The 22,328-nt window shown below is 47.4% G+C and overlaps 1 long non-coding RNA gene across 1 annotated transcript in view; it reads left to right on the forward strand.

Moving 5' to 3' along the window:
- The window catches only part of LOC116795636, a 233,305-nt gene that overhangs the window by 60,643 nt on the left and 150,334 nt on the right, over positions 1-22,328 (forward strand). The window contains exon 3 of the long non-coding RNA XR_004360115.1: positions 1,399-1,520. This is a non-coding gene — a long non-coding RNA (uncharacterized LOC116795636). The remainder of the gene's footprint in view (positions 1-1,398; positions 1,521-22,328) is intronic.

The raw sequence follows: 22,328 nt of genomic DNA on the forward strand, positions 1-22,328 counted from the left end.
GAAACGGCTGCACAAAATGGCTGAAAGCTTGGCCTTCCCTGCCTTCCCTTCAACCAGAGCCTTGCTTCCCACCCAGGACAGGGGTTTCTCTCTCCTGCAGTGCAAACGAAGGACAGTCCTTTCCCTTGCTCCGGGGTTGAAGGAATACACTCACAGAACATGAGTGGAAGGGATGGGAGCGCTTCAGAGAATAAATTACCTTGGGGTTTGATCAGATGGCTTCTAAAACTTACTGAGGTGGAGCATTGACACCTATTTCTGCTGTCTCCCTCTGGGGGACCCTCTTTTTCTCTGGGGTTGCTACAGCTCACAGTCCAAGTGTGGTCAGGGGCAGAGATTCTTAGGTAGCTCTGCAGTGCAATTCATTTTCGTTGGCATTACTACTGCTTTCCTGGTGACATCCTCACCTGTTGTAAATAGACTCTAGGTGATCATTTTTCAGATGTTAGTCTTATTTAGGATTTCTTTCACCTCTTATACTCCTTAAACAACCATGTCTCACACGCCTGCTCTGATATACTTTGCCCTGTCTCTTCTTTTCCCCTCCTCCTGGCACTAACAGCAACATGTAAAGTAATATTAATAATGATGATGATAAATAAGCAATTAAGTATTCACTCATTAAGTAATTATTGATTCTAGCTTGTGATTTTTCAAAATTAGGGCGAGCTAAAAGTGCACATGAACAGAAGCTCAGCTGACTGACTCAGTGAAATGCAGTTCCTTGTTTGTTTGATCCCCACAGCTTCATTCACTTATCAAATTTATACTGCTGGAAATATTTGTTTACATATGGGATCATTTGATGTTGTTATTTACTGAAGTGCAGCATCTGCTTTGAACTAATTTTACATTGCCAAGACTGTCTTTTCTCCTATCTCACAAAGGAGTAATTGTATGTGTGCATTTGGGTCTGCACAGAGAAAAGGTTATGCTGATTTAACTTACTTACAACAGTTAGTAAGTAGCACTTACATGAGTAGTAGATTTGTGTATGAAGCCTTGCAGAGCACTTCTCCTAATGACCCCAGTTTACATCTTTAAAGGATTAAATACCTTTTAAAAACAAATGCTCTTTGTGTTTGAAAAACTGGAAAAAGGGTTTCTTTTTAGCATCTTTAGCATACCTGCCTGCGAGCCATCTCTACTATGAGGAAGGTTGACATGAACAGGAATTCTGCTGGTTTAGCCTATATTTTTCTGAAAAAAAATTCACCTTTTTACCCAAGCCTTTCCCTGTGTACCTCTCAGCTGGCAGAGATTGCTGCCCCTTCCTTCACTCTATGTGTGACAAAGACTTGGAAAAACTAATCTTCTATGGACTGTACTAATCAGCATTTTAAGGTTCCAGCGATAGAATGTTCTGTCCACTGAAGCACCAAATTTCTATTCTTTCAGAGTTGTGGTTTTAAGAAGATGGAGATGGCTCATCCTGCATTAAAGGGCTGGACAGGGGATTCCAAACCAAAACACGTGCCCAGTTCTGACCAGTGCCTCTGTGCTGCTCTGTGAGAGGATGGGTAAGTCCAAAAGCAATAAATATGCTCTTCATAGACTGAATGTTGCAAAGAAGGTGTATTAGGAACTTCTTTAAAAGGAATTTAGAAGGTAGAACCACAACATCACAGAAAACCCTGAGTTGGAAGGGACCCACAAGGACCATTGAAATCCACAGGTAGGTACAGGGGTAAGGGATTATTTTAACAGGTCACATCTCTGGCAGGAATGTCAGACCTGTTGCATCAGTCACTCTTGGGCTACTGAAGGCAAGAAAAATGCTTTTATAAGGAAAATTTCTCTAGATTGTTTGCTGCAAACCTCCTGCACAGTGTTCCTGAGCCCTGGTCATAGTCACTGTTATAGACTGGGGATGGTAAGAGCTGATTCAGGGTTCTGTCAGAAGGTATTAAAAGGCTCCCTGTGCCACAAGGCATTGAGGATGAGAGCCTGGTTTGAGGGAGCTGTCCAGTACTAGCTGGAGAAGACAGACACTGTGCTGCTCTTCTCCCTGGATATTTTATTAAATTCTTTCCCCCCTCTCTTTTACATTTGTCCCCTAACATGTTCTAGAAGTACTGCCAGTGGCTAAAGGGCTGTTGGCTCTAAGAAATATTCAGAGAAAGTAAACTCATTGAGAAAAACAAAACAAAAAACCCTCCCAGACAAACTAAAGTGGAAATTTAATGAAGAGCACAGAAACGAACAGAAGGAGGGGGGAGCATCTAAGGGGAAAAATACCATTTAGCTGCCATCAGCCAAAATATAACAACCTGTAAGGGCAAGTTGATTTTGTCATCACTGAAGCCAGATGTTTCTGAATGTTGCACTTGCTTCAGGAAAAGAGATACTGGCAACAGAAAAGCAAGATGTGACTGACTGGGTGAGCCAGTCAGGAATAGGTTGCCATAGGATGTGGTTGATCCATGATCACATGGAGAGTGCAAACTGAGACTGCATGTCTGGCTCAGGGCAGTCTGCATGTCAGCCCTGAGACACTGCTTTTGGTAATGCTGGGTTTGCCAGTGGGGAAGGAGGATTCCTTTCCCTGCAGGAGTTTTGAGCAGTCCATGTTTTGCAGGATTTCAGGCCATGTGATGGTGTTGGTCCCTTGTGGTGTTGGATGTGTTAATCAGTGGAATTGTCTCTGGTTGAAGGGGGGTGCTAAGCCACAGATTTGCCCTGGTTGTGGTGCTGGGGGGCCACAACTGCCCAGGGCACTCTTGGGCAACTTGGATGCACAGCCAGTTCTCAGAGAAGCATGGAATCTTAACCCTGCTCCTCTTTTAGGAACGGCTGTGGAAGGGATGGGAATTAGTTGTGAGGGGGAAAAAGCAGGAGCTTGGTATTAGGAGGGGATGAGGGGGGTCTGTGCTGAACCACATTTCACTGCTTCAAAAAAAAGGTGGATTCTCATCTGATGTAGCCCAGCTCCAGTCAGGAGTGAAGCAGCTGAAGTTGATGTCAGGGTTGAATCAAAATCAAGCCTGAAGGGAGCAATATCAGTCCCATGTTGGTTTTCTGCTTTGTTTTTAGTCCTGTTGCACCTCATTGTGACCAAAGATGTGGAAAGCTCCATTGTAAGAGGTTTTAAGAGTGGATCAGTTTGCCATTTGAAGGGAAAAGCCCCCTACTTTTTGGTTGCAGTGCAGGTGTTTGTGCAGTATCTACACTGCAGTGCTGTCAGTACAGCTGGGGAGCTGTTCCTGAGGCAACTGTTAACAAGCTTTGGTACAGTTTGTGCTGCCAGAACCACAATATAATCCTTATAGGCCTGCAGCCTCATCCTCTCCAAAAATATTACAGACTCTGCCTCTCCCTCTTGCCATACTTGCAAGGACCACTGCTGCTCCCTCCCTTAAAACCACCTCAGCCACGTGTAATCAACCTATTCATCCTTTGGACTGAAAAGGGTGGATATTTTCTTTAGTTTTAGATTTGATTTTTTCAAAAATCTGAAAACCTGATCAAACAGATCCTGCAACTCCTGAACCCGTCCTGCTTTTGCCATTCCCTGTTTGAAATCCGAATTGTTTGTGTGGGTCAGGGGGATAAAAATGAGGAGAGAGACACACTCAGGCAGCACAGATCTGTGTAGCTCCCCTGCTGCTGCCAGCCCAGGTGACTCAGACCAGTGGAAGAGCTGGCTGAGGGCTGTTCCACACTAATAGGGAAGAGAGAACTCGAGGGGTTAAAGGCAAGAGCATCCCTTTTATAATTAGGACAGATCAGAAGTGGAGCAAAATGTTCTTGCAGCTGAATCAGCTGCCCTCTAACCAGCCTGGAGTCTGGAGCTGGGGCCTGATGGACACTTGTACAGAATGCAATTTAATCTGTAATGGCTGAGGAGGACTCCTCAAAGTCTGCGGCAAATGGCAATTATTGTCCCTTTTTGTCACATCCCCCCCAACCAAAACAAAAAAAAAGAGGAAAATTAATGAAAATAACAACAGGGAACCATCCTAACTAGCATGCCCTGCCTCCCCCTTTCTCTTTAAAAATCCTCTGCAATGTAGTGCCTGAAATGAGCTGCCCAGTATAATAAAATCTCTGGAGCACCAATGTGAAAGCAGAATTCCTCCCCCACACACAGGCACACACCCCCTTCTCCCTAATGAGCAGGGAGACGCCAGCTCGGGGGCTGCAGCCAGTGTTAAATTAGCAGAGAAGGCCATCGAAGTGGGCTGACTCCAGCCTAAACTGCCTTAAGTGTCTGTTTATTAAATCACACCAGCGCTTAGAGTCTGCCCTGCTGCCACATCAGAGCTGTCTGCACACAGACAAACCCTGGGCAGTCCCGGGGGATCCTGGGCCAACTGGATCCTGGTGGTAATAAAGGCAGGGGGAGGGAGGAGGGAGCAGCCCCTCACCAACAGCCCCTCGTTAGGCTCCATCGGGTGTCATTCTTCAAGAGCAGGAAAACCTCTATTTAGGGTCTCTGTTTGCATTTCTAACATTGGAACCTGGACCTCTCGAAGCTGTGAAGTTGTCTTCCTCTCTCCTTGGTGCACAACAAGTCATGGCAGGCATTTGCTTGCTAAACTGGTGTGTGTGAGCCTTGGAGAGCAGCTTCCCTGGGCCAGCTCCTACTGGGAAGTGTGGCCTGCAGTTTAAACTCTCCTGAGCTGCAGTGTGAGCAGGTTGGCAATGCCTCACGATTTGCTACCAGAATTCCCTGGTGTCAGTCTATCTAAGGCTTTGGAAATAGAAAAATCTACTGTTCAAGCCTTAAACCATCATATTAAGGCAGGGGAAAAAAATGGAAATGCTTCTGTATCTTTGCACGGTGGGAGGTGCAGTGAAGGTTTGATTCTGGAGGGGATTTCTACATTGACTGCAAAGCACTAATATGGCATATTCTGCAGTTAGGGCAGACAGGAGAGAGATATCCCAGCTGTAAACCTTGTTCTGTCAATCAGGAGACATCACCACTATAGCTGCTACTTCTGAAACAAGTTGCTCACCAACAGCCCTACTGCTGTCCCTTCTTTCTCAAGGAATAGTTTTTAAATACAATTGGAACCAGAGCTGCTGGTTTGTGACCCCTACTGCTTATTTTCCCCATGGGTCTGTCTTGCTTTCTACCCTACACTTCCAAGGCAAGTCTTCTTTTCTGCATAAATCCATGGAGAGGAGTCCTGGGGAGAAGTGGGATAACCTTTTCATCCCATAAGGAAGCCCAGAATGAAGCTTTGGAAAAGCGTCTGAAACAGTCCGAGTTTGTTCTTGTGAATTCCATGGGTTATCTGAACAGCTCTTAAATTTGCCACCCTTCCACTTAGCCCTGATCTTTCTCTGCAATAAGATTTTTAACCTTCAAATAAGTTTTCACCCACGTGTTGTCAGGTCAGGAAGCTGGGTGTACAACATGCAGCTCCAGTTGTGCTTATTTTAACAAACTGGTGATACTTCCATGCTTGTGTGCCCTGCTCAGCCTGCTGCTTTGTGTCTTCCATGAGGGGTTTTTGCTGCTCCTAGGCTTCCATTGTGCAGCCCAGATGGCCATCCTGTGAAAGCAGGTTAGGAGTTGTGGCCAAGCATCCTTCTGTGAGGTGGCCCGTTGACACTGGAGAAGAGCAGCAGTTGTTGAGCTAATTTGTATGAGGAAGGAGCCATGTAAAGTTTAATATGAAGTGGTTGGTTTAGCTGGCAGAAAGGGAGAGGTGGGCTGTTTTCCATTTCCCTTCAAAATGTCAAACACTAATAGTCTCTTCCGCTCATCCCGAGATCGCCAAATAATTGACTCCCGCCTACAGCAAAAACCTCCCCGATCCACAGGGCAGGAAGCTGATGACAGCAATTGCCTGAACGTGTCCAAATTAGCCAACCCCTTGCAACCCCAGCAGGGTCAGCAGTGGCAGCCCAGAGGTCGTGGGGCAGCAGGAGATGGAGGCTGAAGATTGCCCTGCTTCCTCTGCCCTCTCATGCCTCCAGGACATAGCAAGGACATGAGGGATTCCCAGCCGGAGCAGCCGGCACCTGAACTGCATGTCCAACAGAGAGGTGTTTATTCAGAAGATCTGCTCTGAGTTAGCCAAAACAGGGCTTTGGGGGAGAGCAGGGGAAGTGCCTGGCCCTGGAAGAGGCAGCAGAGCACGTGTGTGTGGGGGGCTGACCCGGTGTCACGCAGCCCCTGCCGTGTTTTCTCCAGGGTTTCCTTGCTTTGCTGCTCGGGACTGACCTGTTTACAACTCGCTGGGGTCTGTCCCAGTGCTGGATTGTTTTTTCTGTGCCTTCATTTGCTCTTCTGCAGCTGTGCAAGCGACTGCAGGAAAACTCAGGGACAGAGAGATACACACACAGGCCTGGGGCTGGGAGAGGAGCCAGAGAAGGGTGTCCACCAAGCTGTTCCTGAGTTGGGAGCCTCATCAGCACATCCAGTGAGGTGTGCTGGGCTGTTTGCTTTTCTAGAGTGGTGGAAATAAAGCAGCAAAGGACCTCTGGCCCCGTTCCCCTCTCTCTTGTCTTTAAAAGGACTGCAGTGTGCCTGTGACTTCCTGAAAGCAACTCAAGCATCCAAGTGTTGTGGCCTTTTCATAAGATTATTTTAGGACTCGGAGAGAGGACAGAGGGGGAAAGAGGGAAGCATTGTCTCAGAGCTGCCAAGCAATGCCTCTGTTGTTACAGGCAGGATGAGAAAGTTTTAAGAGCGGGCTCTTTGTGTGCTAGGCTGTATTCCTGCATGTGTTTCCTTCCCAAAGCTGAGGAGCTGGGGCTGGGGAGCCTGCCCTGACAGCTCCCTGAGTGTGCTGCTGCAGGTCAGGACCTCTGCCCAGGGAGGGAGCACTGCCCGTGGGCCTCCCACGTCTGCGCTCGGAAAGCCTGGCTGGGCGCTCTGTCACACTCTGACAAAGGTCACTCTTACATCCCGTCTTCTGAAAGGTCACAGCATGACCCCAGGTGCAGGAGAAGAGGAGGAGGGAGAAGGCAGCTTTCTTCCTTATTTTTATTTGTCTTTAATTCGTTACTTCTGCCTGAAAAGATGTACTTTGCCTTTGCTCTTGTGCTGCCCCCTCTCTCGACCCACAGTGGCACCTTCTCTTCCTAAATGCTCCTGCATAAGCTTTCCCTGTAGAGGTTTCACTGGCTGGGTACTGGATTTTCTCCTCTTTCTCCACTCTGCTCTCTCTGCAGAGCTGTAGCTGTTACCCCTCAATGAATAAGCAAACACTTCCAACCTTGCTGTGCCCTCCAGATGTAAAACTGAGCACAGTTTGTCACCCCAGCTTGTGTAAGATGCACACAAACTACTCACTACACGGGTAGTTTTTCCCCCAAGGGCTGGGAAGGGGGGAAAGCAACAATCCTTTTCAGACTTATCCTGTTATATTGTGGTAAATGGATACATCTCCTGACGGGAAAACTCCCTTCCCTTGCTCCTTTCTGTCAGTGAGACGGGGGGGGGGGGTGAAGGCCAGATCCTCAGGTGTCACACACTGTGCTGCAGAGTTGTTTCCCAAACTAGGATTTACTGAGCCAGCCAGAGGACGACAATAATTTGCTTTTCTTGACTTAAAGAAGGCCTGATGCTTAATGAGACATTTATGTTCAACCACCCATATGGCTTCAATTCAGAACTGATGTCTTTCACTGCTGGATCATCCTCCCAGTGTGATTTGAAGTTTTTTCTTGTCATAGAAATTGCAGCAGCAATAGAATTATTTTCTGCATTTCAGGTGCTGTTGGCAGGGATAAATACAGGAGGTTTCTCTGCCTGCTCATTTTAATAATTCTTTTCCTAAGGACTGGTCTGTCTCCCCAAAGGCAGAGGTGCTGGATGTGATTCTCTGAGGGTGGTGGAAACATGGGAGATGAAGTTTTAGAGACACAGTTGACTTTGTGAGGGTGATAACTTGATACAAGTTATTTTATTTGCAGCATTCACTCTCCACATAGAATTTCCTTAAGATGTTTAAATAGAGATATAAAGAATTAGAAACATGGAAGAGTCACTTTTCAGAGAACTGACTGTAACTATTGTGTAGGAGACAGCCTGTCCCTGGCTGGTCTTTGGAAAACAGATAACCAAGTTTTCACTTTGCAATAAAATGTATTCATGTACATCTATCTTAAATATCTGCAAGGGCTCTTACTGCTCACATAGTTGGGTCATGTCTCACAGTATGTTTTTTAGGACAGTGTTCCTTTAACAGAGGTACTTGCTGTGAGCCCAAAATAAATAAGTAGCCAAAGACTGCCTTACTTTCAGTTGTGTAAATACCTTAAAAAATCCACATCTAATTCCCAGGATCTCAGAGGAAATTCATGCAGCCTGCAGACTGCCCACCAGGCCAGTCTACCTGTTCCTGACCTTTAACTAACCAGATCGATAGAATTCTTGTATATTGGCCAGACCACAGAAAAGTCAAAATCTGTGGAGAAGCAGTGAGTTGTATAAGGTCAAAAACCAGGTCATGGTCGAGCTGGGAATGCTGATGAACTGGGCTACCTGTTGAGGAAAGAAAGGAGGAAACAGCCATGATGAAGAGTACCCAAAGGTGGTTTTCCAGGTTCCCAGTCAGAAAGGAGACCCACTAATTGGGTCTTAAAAGGTCTTTTCTATTCTGTTTAAATTCTTATAATATGCCCCTCACCAAGATGTGAGGGTGTCTGTCTAAGGATGTCTCTCTTTTCATCCTTTTCAGCTGTGTTTGTTTTCCTCTCTCCCCTTACCCATTCTTTGCAAGTTCATGAAGAGCATTCAGACCCCACGAGGGGGTCTCTACAGATCCCCTAAGAAGATTAAGCTCTCTGAATATTTCATGCCCCTGATTGACAGTTCTTGAGGACCTCTTGTAAGCCTGGCGCCCGTATTCTTGTTCAAAAAAAAAAGAGAGAGGGAGAGGGAGACAAGAAAATCACATCCACAGAAAAAAAATTGATCCTATGGGCCCGACCTCTGCTGACAGAAGGCACTTCACGGAGGCAGCTCCTCCCGGACATCTCCCCCTCCTTCCCCTCCCCACCAGTGAAATAAAAGGAAAGTAATGGGATTTTAAGAGGCAAGGAGCAGCCAGAGGAGGAGGTGGCTGTGCCCCCTCCGCCGTGATTTGGCTCATGGCCCCTCAAGAGCCATTGTGCCTCGGTCCCTGACTCATTCTGCGCCGTGCCTGCCCTTCCCTAACGAGCTGGCCCTCATTAGGGCTGAGCTGGGAGCCAGCCCTGCGCTCTCCGTTCCGCCCCATTAAGGGTTTGCCCCTGGTTGACAGCGGGGAAAGGGAGCCGGCGACCTGTAAATCCTCATCAGGCTGTTCAGAGCCTCCCTTCCCCCTTAATCACCCCGGAATAGGCAGCTGAGAAGTTTCTCCTTTATTTAGAGAGGCAGGGCCGAGAAGATCCACTCATGTGCTGGGTTTAGGAGACGTTCCTTGGTGGAAACTGGAGGGTGAGGATGAGGGGGAGAGAGGCAGAAACAAGCAGCTCCAAGCCCTTCTTGCAGCTGGAGCACAGGGAGATCATTTACTGCTGTGTTTGCTGCAGATACCAGTGTCACACTGCAATGTCCCATGTGCTTCTGAGCTGGTGCTGAGGCAGTAAGTGGGGTGCACAGTCTGTTCTTGTAGCCAGGTGACATTTAGTGTGGGAGCTGTTAAACTTACCTGAGAATTGTAAATCTCACTAGGGATAGTAGCTGTAACTACAGAAACACTGACTGTGAAAGGCCCCCATGCAGCCAATTGCTGTCTGTTGGCTCCAGAGGGTCACTTGGGGTTCTCAGGATCTGCCTCTCCCGGATCACCCGCTTCTGGGGCTTGTTTGAGATATAGGTGTAGGTTTCTTGGTGTGGCTTATCCAAACTTGGGCTCACAGGCCTTTTCTTCAGCTCATTTTCGGACCAAAGAGGAGCAACTTAGAGGAGGATGCTGCCAGGGCACGTGGCAGTTCTGCCAACAAGCGTGTGACAGGAGAGAGAGGAGAGGGAGCTCAGCCCTCTCATTTTGAAAGAGCTGGGAACAGCCATGGTTTTGACTTCCCTTGTTTTCTGAGAGTAAATGAAGGTGATACCTCAGAGCTTTGTTTGGAGCTGCTCCTGAGGCAGAACAGGCTGGGTAGGGAAGGAGTGAGAGAGCCATGTCAGTACTGAACACAGTTCCCCACAGTGCTTGGTGAGAGCAACATCTTTTCATGGCTTCAGCACATCTGCACCTCTCAGACCGAGGGCTCTTTCCCTTCTTTGAACTCTGCAGTGGTTGTGGTTATCTCTTACTCCAGATTGAAAATTTATCTCTGTGATGTTGTTTACAAGTTGTTTTTGAGCCCAGAGCATGCAGAGGGAAGGATGTACCCTCTGCTCTGAAACAGGGATCTGTTGGCTGTTACTGTGAAGGAAACCATTAATCTATGGGAACATGACTTTGTCCAAGATCCCTGTTTTACTTATCCCTTCCTGGGCTTATAGAATTCCAGAACTAACCAAAGAGCAGGGAGTATCAGTCATCTCAGATCACTGACAGGTTTAGTCAAACAGACAGGACCTGCCTAAACACCTTCTGGAATTTTACCCAGGCATTTCAGGCAGGGAGCAGTCGAGTTGAGGCCACAGCAAGTCAACCTTCTGCTTTACTCCTTGTAGTGCAGGGATGACTAGTGAGGAATCCCTGAAGTCCTGCATTCCCTGTGCAGTTGTGCTCACTCATCAAGAAAAGCAGATGCTCAGCTGGGAGTACATGAACCTGATGGTCCCGACAGTGTTGATTCTGGACTCACATTATTTAGGATGGTTGGAGGGAAGGACAGAAAAAGGAAAGCAGATAAGTTAGAGGCCTCTGTGCAGAAACTGGCACAGCTTCCTGTTGGGAAGTTCATGGGAATCATCCCTGGTGCTGGGGGTACTCCCCAAACGTGGTGCAAAGGGATTATGGCCCTGCAGGTCGATGGAATGGTCACTGCTGAGGGATTAGGAGACTTGACCAACCTTTACAGTACTCTCTCTAATCTTTTCCATGCTCAAGACTCCAGAGTTGTTGGACTCAGCCTAAAGTCTCCTCACAGACTTGCCTTCTCAGCCTGGTTGATCTGCAGCCTAACACAGATCTCTATTAAACCTGAACATCCTTTGAGGGTAGGTTCAGTGTTTCTGTGTGAGGTACAGCTGGGCCCTCCAGTAGCACTTTGTGAGAAGGGGACTCTTTGAGATACATGCAGGATGCTACATGTCAAAAGCATAGACAATTTTATAAAGCAGCTACTGAGCCAGCAAGTTATCCAGTAAGATAACCTTTTTAAAGTCAAGTATTATTTTTAACAACTGACTGATGTCTTGTTTCTTTGCAGTACCACCTTGGTGGAATGCCAGTGCCATTCCTCAGTAGCACTTATCCTGCCAGTGTTCTCTGCATGGGGTGTGCAGCTGATCTTGCAGCTCATTATTTTGGTTTGGGGGCAAAAGCAGAGCACCTGGGTGTTGGTAACCATCACAGAAAAAGTTTGTATGCAAATAGAATCAAAGGAAGTGTAAGCTCTTGATTAGTCTCTCGCCACTGGTATTAAACTTTACAAAGGCTCGATTGTTAGGGCACAGTCTTGTCACCCTCAGTGTAGTCCTTGTCATTTGTTACTCCTGGCACTGCCAGGTGGAGTTCAGGGTCCCACCCTGTGCCCTGCCCGTGTGCTGGGATTGCTGGGCAGACAGCAAACCATCCCAGGACTGTGCCAGGGGCTTGGAGGAACTGAATCCTCTCCTACTGAAATGAAATGATGGGACATGGACTAGAATTTAATCTTAACTGTAGCCACTGATATGAAGTAGAAAAAACTAGACAGACTTCCTGGTCAGGAAGAATGAATCCTAGATCTGGGAACTTTTTTCATAAGTTTTGAAAGAGGAAGAACCATACCCACAGTTTTCCTGTAGTGGGTACAATCTCTACAGACAAACCCCTAGATCTGAGGTCAGGTTTAATCCAGGTCTGCAGTACAAGGATTTTCTGTCTGGTTCCTTAAAAGCCCTTCCTCTACTCAGCTGCTTTGTCAGGCTGAGCAGAGCAGCTGAGAATGACAGAGCCTGGAGACAAAGCTGCCCCTGAGTCATTCCCAGCTCTGACATGGTTTGCCCAGTCTCTCTCATGGACACAGAGAAGGAGCTTTTCAAAAGTGACTGAATGCCTTCCATCCTCTCATCACTCCTCTTTCAATTCCAGATGAGCACCAAATAAAGCAGGGGAGGCTGAAGGTCATTTTCTTGATGGCAATCTACTGGCAGATTTGTGCTTCTCATCAACCACACTATTTCATCTGTAAAAAGAGATTTTTTTTTGTTGTTGGAAGGAGTCTGCTGATGTTTGGGACTGATGGGGTATATTCAATGCCCAGCTTTTAGGTATCTCCCTGCATTGATAAGAGTAGGAGGCTCTTCCCATGTGCTGTTCTCCTGCTCTGAGTGCTCTGGAGAAGCCTGTTTGCCTCCCTCTTCTGTCTGCACAGAGACTTGAGGGAGAAATCCTTTCCTTGACTCAGGTAACTGGGGTATAAATAAGCAGGCAGTGAAAATATGCCTCAGTTCTACAAACTCCTTTGCTTCAGGAGGACTCCAAAGGTCCTCACTCATGTGCTGGGGTGCTGCAATGGTCAAGAAAGTTCTGTGTCTTTTTTCAGGAGCAATTTCTACCTCTTATGTTAAGCACAGTGCTATATACAGCTTATTGATAATATCATATTTTTCTGGTCTAGTCTTTGCACAGAAAAAATATTTACAAAGACCTGCCTCATCTTGTGTTTCTGGACACCTGATATGGTTCAACATATTGCTCTGCACAGCATCCTGAGCTCCCTACAGGATTGGGGAATAATACAAGTTGGAAGGGACTTTTGGAGGTCATATGATCCAAGCACTGCTCAGAGAAGAGGGGAACAGTACTTCAGAATCCTGCTACTCACCCTTAATCCCATACAACCCTCTCTTCCCATCAGGGTTTCCAAAAGTCAGAATTGCTGCATCCTGCCAGCCCTCCTTGCTGGAAGGGGTTTTCTGAACTGAATGTGGCCAAAGGAAGCTGTGTGACCCCTGTGGGACAGAGCTGGGCTGGGTTTGCTGGGGGGGGGGGGGTGTCTCAAAATTCAAATTCATGTCACCCATCCAAGTGAAAAACTGCACAAAGCTGTAGTGCTGTGTGTGTTTAAAAATGATTATCACAGTAACAGAAAACTAAGGGTTTTCATAAGGTAATGGAAAATCTAGGTTCCCTTTTGGAATGCTTATCCAGGTTCAAAACCAGGGTGGAATTTAAACTTGGGGTTTAGGGTTCTGGAATTTCTGGATAACTTTTTCCATTTTAATTTGTGGTTGGGAATAGAACCAGAAAGACCAAGATACCTCACAATTTATTCAAGCTTTTGGAGTTGTGAGCAGAAGTAAAAATGTCCTAGAAATCTCACACAAGCTCCCAATTTCCTCAAAGGTCTGGAGCCCAGTTTGGCAGAGTTGGGAAGCTGCAAAGAGATCTGTGTGAATGGGGCCCTGTAAAGGCAGGATCAGGGTCTTCAATACTTTCTCCCCATCAGGTTGCACTTGTTCCACAGGATCCAAGCAGGTTGGGAGAATCACTGCCTTTGCCTTCCCTCACACAAGAGATTTTTCACTGAATGTTGTCCCAGGTCTTTAAGGGAGTGAAGATATCACCAGAGAGAAACACTGGCCATTCCATCCAAACCCGAGTTTTTTCTATAAGAAAAGGGATCACAATTATGTTTGCAGAGGCTGCATTTTGCCTTCAATAAGCTGGCTAAAATCTGGAGCTGAAATCCATACACATTTTCTTTTGGGTAGGGAGAGAGAGATTCTTTTTAAATCTCTTTTGCCAGTAGCAAGAGCTGTAAATGTGCTGTGACCCAACGTGCTGCCCAGTGTAGGTGTTTGGAAGCACGTGGGGAGGAAGGAGTTAAGGATTCTGCTCCATGAGCCATCCACAGCAGGGAATGACCCAGTTTAAAAGGGTTAACAGTATTTGGTTTTTCAGAACTATTTGTTATATCAAGTTAGTGCAGCAGAGGTCACACAGGTCACTGTGCCTCCCCCTTCCCTTTCCATCCCCAGCCCCTGCTCCGCTCCTTGTTTCTCCTCTAATCTGATGACCTCAGACACAGCTCTTTCCTTATGATGTTCTTGACAGCATCTTCAGACAATGTGCAGCTCGACGCCAGTTGTCTTTCCCCTTTTCTCCTGTCCCTCAGGAGAAAACCTGGGATGCTAAAAGGCACTTTGTGCAGTGGGGGAAAAGCCTCAGCAATTTGTTCTGTGGTTTTTGGACAAGAGCAGCTCAGAAAACAGTTCTCCCTGTATGTGCCCTGTATGCATGGCTGTCTTTCCTCCCTGTGTGTGTATTTGTTTCTTTCTGGGTTTTTTTTTGTTTGTTTGTTTGATGGTTTGGTTTGGGTGTTTTGTTGTTTATTTTGTGTATGAGTGTGATTCAATCTTCATTTATTTGTTGTACCTCCTGGTCTCTTCCATCACGACTGCTGAGTGTATCTTGCTGAACTTCTGAGCAGATGCTTTTTTGGGAGTACAAGTTAACACATTACTGTGTTTGCAAATGGGAATGGGAAGGTTTGGCTGGAATTTGCCCATGGGTTTAGTAACCAAATGAGGTCAGATTTGCCATTGTAACTGTGAGAGTTGAGTACAGAAAACCTTGCTGAGAGGGTTCCCCTCTGCCACCTTCTGCCAACTGAAGCTTGTCTTAGATTTTGGTCAGTGTATTTTTATGACCTATTTTCAAAGGTACTGAAGGTCCACTGAAAAGGAGAACCTCAGGTGCTTGGTGTCCTTTGAAATTCAGACTAGAATCAGGTGATAACCATTATACCTCTATATTTTTTCATCTTACCAGCATCACTGTGTTAACTTTGTCATACCATCCATGAGGAATAGGATATAAAACACCCTATCTGATATGAAACAGGGAAAAGTCTCCTTTTCCTGCTTCCTCAGCTGCTTGTTGCTGTTTCTCATTCTCCTCCACCTGTGCCCTCCATCCAGTCAGCTGATATTTTTTTAAAGGATTTTTTAAAGAATGTTTCTTGCTTCTTACTTTATTCTCTTGCTCAATATGCAGCCAGAGCTCAAGGAGTTCCACATGCTCTTGGGGGTCAGCTCAGTAAGGGTGGAATGGGCTGTTTTTCTTCCTCTCCTATAGTTGGACTGGTTTCTGAGGAATGTGCTTTGCTTTCCTTAGGATGGGGGTACTCTAGTCCTGGATGTCCCTAATCTCCTGAGGGAAGTGAATGGCCACCAACAAGCAACTGCTGGGGATGGTAAAGCTGTTCCTTGCAGCCTTCCCAGAGCTGGGGAGCTGCCAGACCTCAGTGTTTCTAACAGATCTGAGGGATCAGTGAGAAAAAATGCCTGTGCATGTTTGCTTGAACTGAAAAGCAAATTGCAACTCAAGTGTGTGTGTGTGGCTTGCCTCTGCTTCGTGGTCATGTTCAAGTACATAAGGGCTATTAGTGTGAACGTTAATTAGAAAGCAAAGTTTAAGGCTGTGTCTTCTCTTAGAACTTTTTTATACTACAGAAAGAAATCCAAGATTTTTAGTTCACTCACCACAAATTGATGTATCTGGAGAGCAGACTATATTCAAAGTTTCATGTAACTGGCAAAAGCCAAGTTCAATTAATACATTTTATTGTCAGCTCTTCCAATTCACAACTTGCCTCTCTGTTGACATCACAAAGTCCCTTTCCCAGTGGCACGAGCAGTGACACTGGTAGCAATGGAAATGGTTATTTTGAGTTGCATTGCTTTGCTGGAGGAGTCATAAAACATGTTGGCTAATGACCTTCTTCAGCTGAGCAACTGCTGAACCTATTAGAAGAAAATGTGCTGAATTTTCACCTTTTCTAACCCTGGGTGGAACATTCCTGATGTTTCCATTACCCAGGATAGTGCAGGTCTCGAAGCCAGCAACTCTTATGTTTCAGAGCTTTGCTCTGGATTCTCTGGGAGAGTTCCAAATCTGTGCTCCAGCACCTGCCCAGGTGCTTCAGGATTTCTAGAGAGTCATGGAGTTGCTGTGTCATTTATTATGCAGTTCTCTCTGTACCTCACCATTGCCCTCGGGACCACGGGTTTTTGGAAGCACAAAACTGTGATGGAGAAAAGGAGTATCTGGAGGCATGAAACACTTTCAAGTTTTGTGGGTTTTTTTGTTGTTTTGTTGGGGTTTTGTCCTTAAAGAAAAAGGCAGGACCCTCGCCTGTCATTGCAGCATTTGTCTTATCCCCCAAGCCATCCATGCTGAAGGACACGATTGTAACAGGGACATTCCAAGTAAGGAAGATGTCCAGTCTGTGCAGCGGGGGTGGGAGAGCATCAAAACAGGAATGGGAATTGGCAGCAGGAGCTCGGAAAGGCCAGAAGTTTCCAGCTCCGAAAGACAGCGGGAGAGGAAGTCGGTGAGTGCAAAAGGATTCCCTCTCTCCCCACCTCTCAGCCCCCACCCTCTGTCCTTCCTCCACACCCCACCCGGGGAGATGGGAGAAGAAACTTGGCAAGCCATCTTGTCGCCAATCAATCTGTGGTGTAACAATTAGCACTTAAGCAGCACTCACTCTAAACACAGGCTCAGAAAACACTTAAAAAGGAAAAGAAAAAAAATCAACACACACACACACACACACAACAAAACCCCAACAAACCAACAAACCCCAAACCCCAACACAACAACAAGAGGGGAAAGCTGGAACAGATCAATGCCACGCCAACCAGGAGGCACCTAATACCCCATTATTGACGGGGGCGCTCAGCAATTAGGCAGCCCCACCGCAGGAACGCACCCCCCCGCTGCCCAGCGCGTCCCCCCAGAGGTGTTTGATGACAGCTTCATTTGTTAGCGTGATCCCAATAGCTGCCGGCGCCGGCATCCTTTCCATTACGGGAGAGTGCGAGGGGAGCCGGGGCTGGGGCCGCTCCCCCCGCGCCCCCGGCCTGCGGTAACAGAATCCAGTAGACACGGAGTCTGTCTGTGCGCTGGCTAAATTGATTGTAATGGCTTTCTTAACGTGCTGAAAGAGCCGACTGTTTTCTCGCCTCTAAGAAAGGCTGGAGGAAGGAGGGAAGTGACTCCAGCGGCTGCGGCGCAGTGGATGAAAGTAAACTTTTGTTTAGTAAAGCCCGGCCGGCTGCAGACTGTCTCTGGCCTCTCAGCCGGCTCTCGGCAACGCTGTGCTTCACGAGAAAGGAGAGGGGGCAGAAAACAAGCTGTCAGCTTCCTGCCTTGGCTCTCGCTCCCATAATAACCCCGCTGGTCTGGCTGCACTTCCCAGAAGCTCGCTGGAAACCTCTTAATGGCGTGGAGTCTGTTTGCAGAAGGTGCCTGTAGGATGAGGCTTTCCAGGGGAGTTTGGGCACGTGTAGGGCAGGGCGTGTGTGCTTTCAGATGCTCGGCTAGGCTGAGCCTTACCTCAGAAAGGTGTGCCGTGCTTAGGAGAAGCTAAGCCGAGCCTGGAGAAGATAGGGCCTCCTGAAGAGTGTCCAAACAGCATCTGCTGTTGATAAACTGGAAGGCCAGGAGCCATCCTGGGACCTCCCAAGTGGAGAGACGTGTCCCCTGTCAGACTGTGTGTGCAGTTGGATCAAACCCTCCGTCACTCACTCAGACCTGTTTGTCAGGGCAAACCCAGCAGGTGCCACTCGGGGGCTGGAGGTGCACACTGAGCTGTTCTGAGGTGTGTGAGCCTGTCCTGCTCCTCCTCACTGCACTGCTGCCTACAGGAGCTGGGATCTGCCCAAGGAAACAGTGCTGGGAGCTGCCCAGAGTAGCCTGGCCACTTTTATCCTTGGAGCATCATTGTGTACTATCTGAGCAGCCTTTGGCAACAAATTAAACCAGCTAACACACAAGTATTTAGGCTTTCCTGGGAGGCAGTGTATGTTGTCATAGCCCTGTTCAGGTAGTGTGGGCCATCCCCACCTCAGCATGTGGGGCTGGGGGACCAGTCTCACTCCTCAGTTACTCATTGCTAGAGATGCACTTTGGGTCCCTCTTCTCCTTCCATGGAATGACTCTCCTTGAGATACCATGGACCAGTAGATACCACAAAGGATGAGGAGGCCCAAACACCTGGAGTGCATTGTTAGGGAAGAGCAAAAGGGTTGAGGTTGGGTGCTGCAGTGGTGTCACTCAGGTTGCAGGTGGTCCCACACCTTCATACCCTTGCCTGGCTCAGAACTTGTATTTATTTTCAGACCTTGTGAGCAGAGAAAGGGGCTGCAAAGTCCAACTGCTCGTGCTGCTGTAACCAGAAGCTGCTCTCTGTTTCTGACCAGGAGGCTTTAAGATGATGCCAGATGGGGCCACTAAAGCTGTGCAAACAATAGGGAGCACATAGGGGAGTCTGTTAATGGGTTTCTTTTGGAAGCATCAGCTGGAGCTGCTGAATGGGGCACATGACCTATTAAAAAAAGCCACTTGAGAAATCTGTATGACTGCTGAAACGATGGGATTTTTTTACCTTCCCTGTCTATGCCAAGCCACTAAGGGTCTGACATGCTGGATGCTCACACTTGTGTTTGCAGCACTTGCCAATACACTTCATGGCTCGTGCTCTAAAGCTCTGAGACCCACGGGCTGGATGAAGTGTCCCAACCACATTAGGGAAGCCACATTTAAGGAGGTGGCTTCCACAGAAGTGTTGTTTGATTACCACTTCTGGGAAGGGGGAGCCTGCTGTTAGTGCAGATTCTTTCCATGGTCACAAACCAACATTTTACATGGGGAACAAGCAGCACAGTCAGAGTTGGCTGACAGAAGGCTGCGAGTGCAGAAGTTCCTCAGCCCTGAGTTCTTGGGGGGGTTTATGTGCTCTGGGATTGTGGGATAGCTTGGCAAAGCTCTGGGTTTGAGCTCACATGAGGATCAGCTACTGATTCACTTTTTGAAGGCAAATGCCTCTACCTGCAGTGGCCAGAGGAAAAATGATGTGATGGAGAAGTGATGTTAAAAAAGAAAATACAGATATGCTGCTTAGCAGAATCCAGGTCTTAAATTGCTCCAGACTGTGAAAGTATTTTCAGTTGATCTTTTTTTGAAGAATGCTCCTATTTTCAGTTGATCTTTTTTGGAAAAATACTCCAACACCCTGGCTTGAGTCTGAGCACAGGGAGCTGATGACTCAGGGGAGGATCAATTCCGTGGTGGGCACTGTGCGCTACTTCATTGGATTGGGCTTGAAAGAGGAGAATTTCCTGAGAAAATGTCAAACACTAATTTCTCAATGGAGATTTGACTCACTCTGCTTGATTCTTTACTATTTGGAGCACAGTCTTATGATTTTATGATGGGTAGGTCAGTCATCTTACAGTGGAAACTGCAGGAGAACGGTTGAGTCTTCATTCCCATGAGGATGTAAGGCTTGTTCTTTTCAGGTGACCCTCTCCTGAATGCTGCTGTTGTATTTATTTCATAGATGGTACAATAGAAAGGGGTTGATCTTGCTGTGATAAAGGAAATGAGAATAGAATCTGCCTTGGAGAACAGCTTTAGGAAAACGTGAGGTGAAACATTACATTTATGTGTATCTGTGCACAATACTGGAATAACCATGGGAGAGGAAGGGGAAAGAAAGGACCAGCAAGAGCAGGGCTGTTCCACGGGGGAAAATGAGATGGGAGCTGAGGGCAACCAAACAGGCAGGGCCAGTGCCCTCAGTGAGCAGGGTGCAGTCCCACAGCACTGGGGCACTGATGGCAGGGTTGGTGACATCAACACCTTCCATTCACAGCCTGATTTGCACAGAGAAAGGCACGGGGTGAATCATGTCTGAGGTCCAGCCAGGAAGCCCAGCCAGTGACTCAGGATCAGCAAAGGACAGGCAGGACACAGGTATTTGTGTGTCACAGCTCAGGCAAGAGCTGGGGGCCTGAGCTTACCTGGAGCTGCAGGACCATGGAGTGGAGGTCCCTGGACAGTGTTCCCAGGTGAGGCTGTCAGGGCTTGGAAGTTGGTGCCTGCATCTCTGCAGTGATGCCTCAGCCCACTTCTGCACAAACTGAGCTAAAGACCAGTTTGAAGTGGCATGAGACACTCAACCAGTCTGCTGGAGACACAAAAGGGAGTGTGTGGTTTGAATTGTGAGCGTGTTTTGCCAAATTCTCAGGAATTCAGTGACAGATCATTAAATTCAACTTGGAGACAAACTTGGAATATTTCACGTGGCAAAATCAAATATCCCTTCAGAGTAGTGGTGCTTTACATTGGCATGGCAGACAGAAAATTTCACTGTGCCAGAACCTCCTGAAACATAGATTTGTCTCACTTCAAAGGTGTTTTCTGGAGTCTTTGTAAGCAGCAGAAAAGGAAACTTCCCATGTGTCATCATTTCTCCTTACTTTTGGTGTGTGGCTGTAGCCAAAGGAGGGAAGAAAATCTGGTCTAGTTCCTAAATCTCCAAAAAGGGGAATATGCCATCCTGCAAGTCCTTCAGGTTCTTTGCCTGGGAGCCTTTCCCATCTGACAGGAAACCTCTCCTGAAGGAAAATCAACTTGAAGTGTTTTCCCTCCCATTTGCCACCTTCCAACTTTGGTTGCTGAGAGGAGACGAGAAAGGCTTTTAACACCATCCAGTGACCCAGCCCTAAGTACAGTCTCCTGGATTTGATCTAGCTGGGGAGACAGGAGGTCAGCTCCAGGGGCCAGGAAAAGTGAGAGAAACCATGTCACCAGGCTGCTCCCGCCGTGCCGGAGTGGTGAATGATGAGCGTGTGACACGGGAGAAGGAGCGAGGGTGCTCACCTGGAAAATGTTGTGGGGAGCCTGTCATGGGTGTTTAAGTGCTGACAAGATGTGTCTGAGATATCCTTGCAGTGCATTTAGGAGAAGAGTAACCTTTCTCGTGGTTCCTGACTCGGAAGGGAAGTTGCTGCCCCGGTTCACGGAGGGGGAACGAGGAGCAGCTTGATGGGGGGACTGAAGTTCAGTCTGGAGCAGTGCTGCTTTCCTTGTGTGAGGACTGAAAGGGCAGGTGATGGTGATTTAATCCTGCCATCATCCCTTAATCCATAGGTCTGATCCCCAATCAAGTGAAACCAGCAAAAACTCCCTTTGCCCAAACAGGTTTTGCAGCAGGCTCTGGTTCAGCAGCATCTCCAGATCAGTAAATCCTTGGATGTCCAGTAGTCTCTTCTCTCTGTGTTAAATATCCATGGGATGAAGCAGCTGCCTTACCTGTGTGCCTTTCAGTGGTCAGGTGTATCCTGTGTTACCTCCAGGGATGTCACAGGTCAGGTTGGAGATGGCACTGGGCAAATCTGATGTCCTGCTGTAGTAGCTGCTGTGTCAACACGTAACAGAAAAAACAGACCAGCTCCAGGTTTTATTACGTAGAGCACAGGCTCTTCCAGGGGCTGTGGTGTGGTCTGTGGGGCAGTAGAGTCTCATCCAGACTAAACTGTTCTCTTTGTGTCTGGAGAAATGGTGCAGCAGTGGTGACATGAACACAGTGCAGAGCTGTTGGTGCTGCTGAGGAGCTTTTGCCCTGGTATCCCAGTGAGCCTCTTCCAGGTCAGCTCCATTCTCTGTGTCCTGCACTCTGCTCAGCTTTGGAAATGGCCAGGAATGTGCAGGGGGATTATTTGGCCTGACAGTTAAGAACCAAAGTCATGCTAGAAGTTTCTAGTCATGCAAAGGAAAGGAGTTTGCTTTTGGAACTTCTTTTTGTATAGTACATTGTAATTGTCTTAAATAAAGACTCACTGGGTCTTAGAATGTACTTGCCCATGCCCTGTCAGCAAACACACAGCACTGTGGAACAAGAGGTGTCTCTTGAAGAGGTAACCTGTCTAATAGTTCTGGCATCAGTTTAAATTGTGAGATGAACTGACTTCCTTGCAGTTTTCCTACTTAGGATATGATAAAAAGAAACAGAACCAGATCCTGAGCTGCAGCAGGTCTTTTCCAGTGATGTGCCATCAACACTTCAGTGACATGAAGGTTAAAAATTGATATTTTCTACTAGTTATATGAGGGTGGAAATTTGAATCCATTGTTGTTTCTCGTCCTTTGTTTCTCACACCATTAATTGCTTGACTTCTGTCCCTCTGCAAGAGTCAGCGGGGAGAGCTCGGTAATGTTTAGCCCTTGAGCCTGACCTTCCAGTCCCTGCAAAGTCCAGAGGAGAGGAAAGAGTTGTAACTGAATTTAATTGGGGTCGTCTTTGCCCATCAGCCTCTTCCTCCTCAGCACCTGGGGGGTTGGAGCTGGGGCCCTGCTAAGTGGTGGAGAGGAGAAGATTTCTCCACGTCAGAGCCGGGCGGCTGTCACTGCGGGTTACTGGGCAGGCAGGAGATGGTGCCTGCAGGAAACAGAGATGGTTCCCACCTGTCCAGAGCTAATGAGGAT

This window comes from Chiroxiphia lanceolata, chromosome 18 (genome assembly GCF_009829145.1).
Source record: "Chiroxiphia lanceolata isolate bChiLan1 chromosome 18, bChiLan1.pri, whole genome shotgun sequence".
Lineage (NCBI taxonomy): Eukaryota > Metazoa > Chordata > Aves > Passeriformes > Pipridae > Chiroxiphia > Chiroxiphia lanceolata.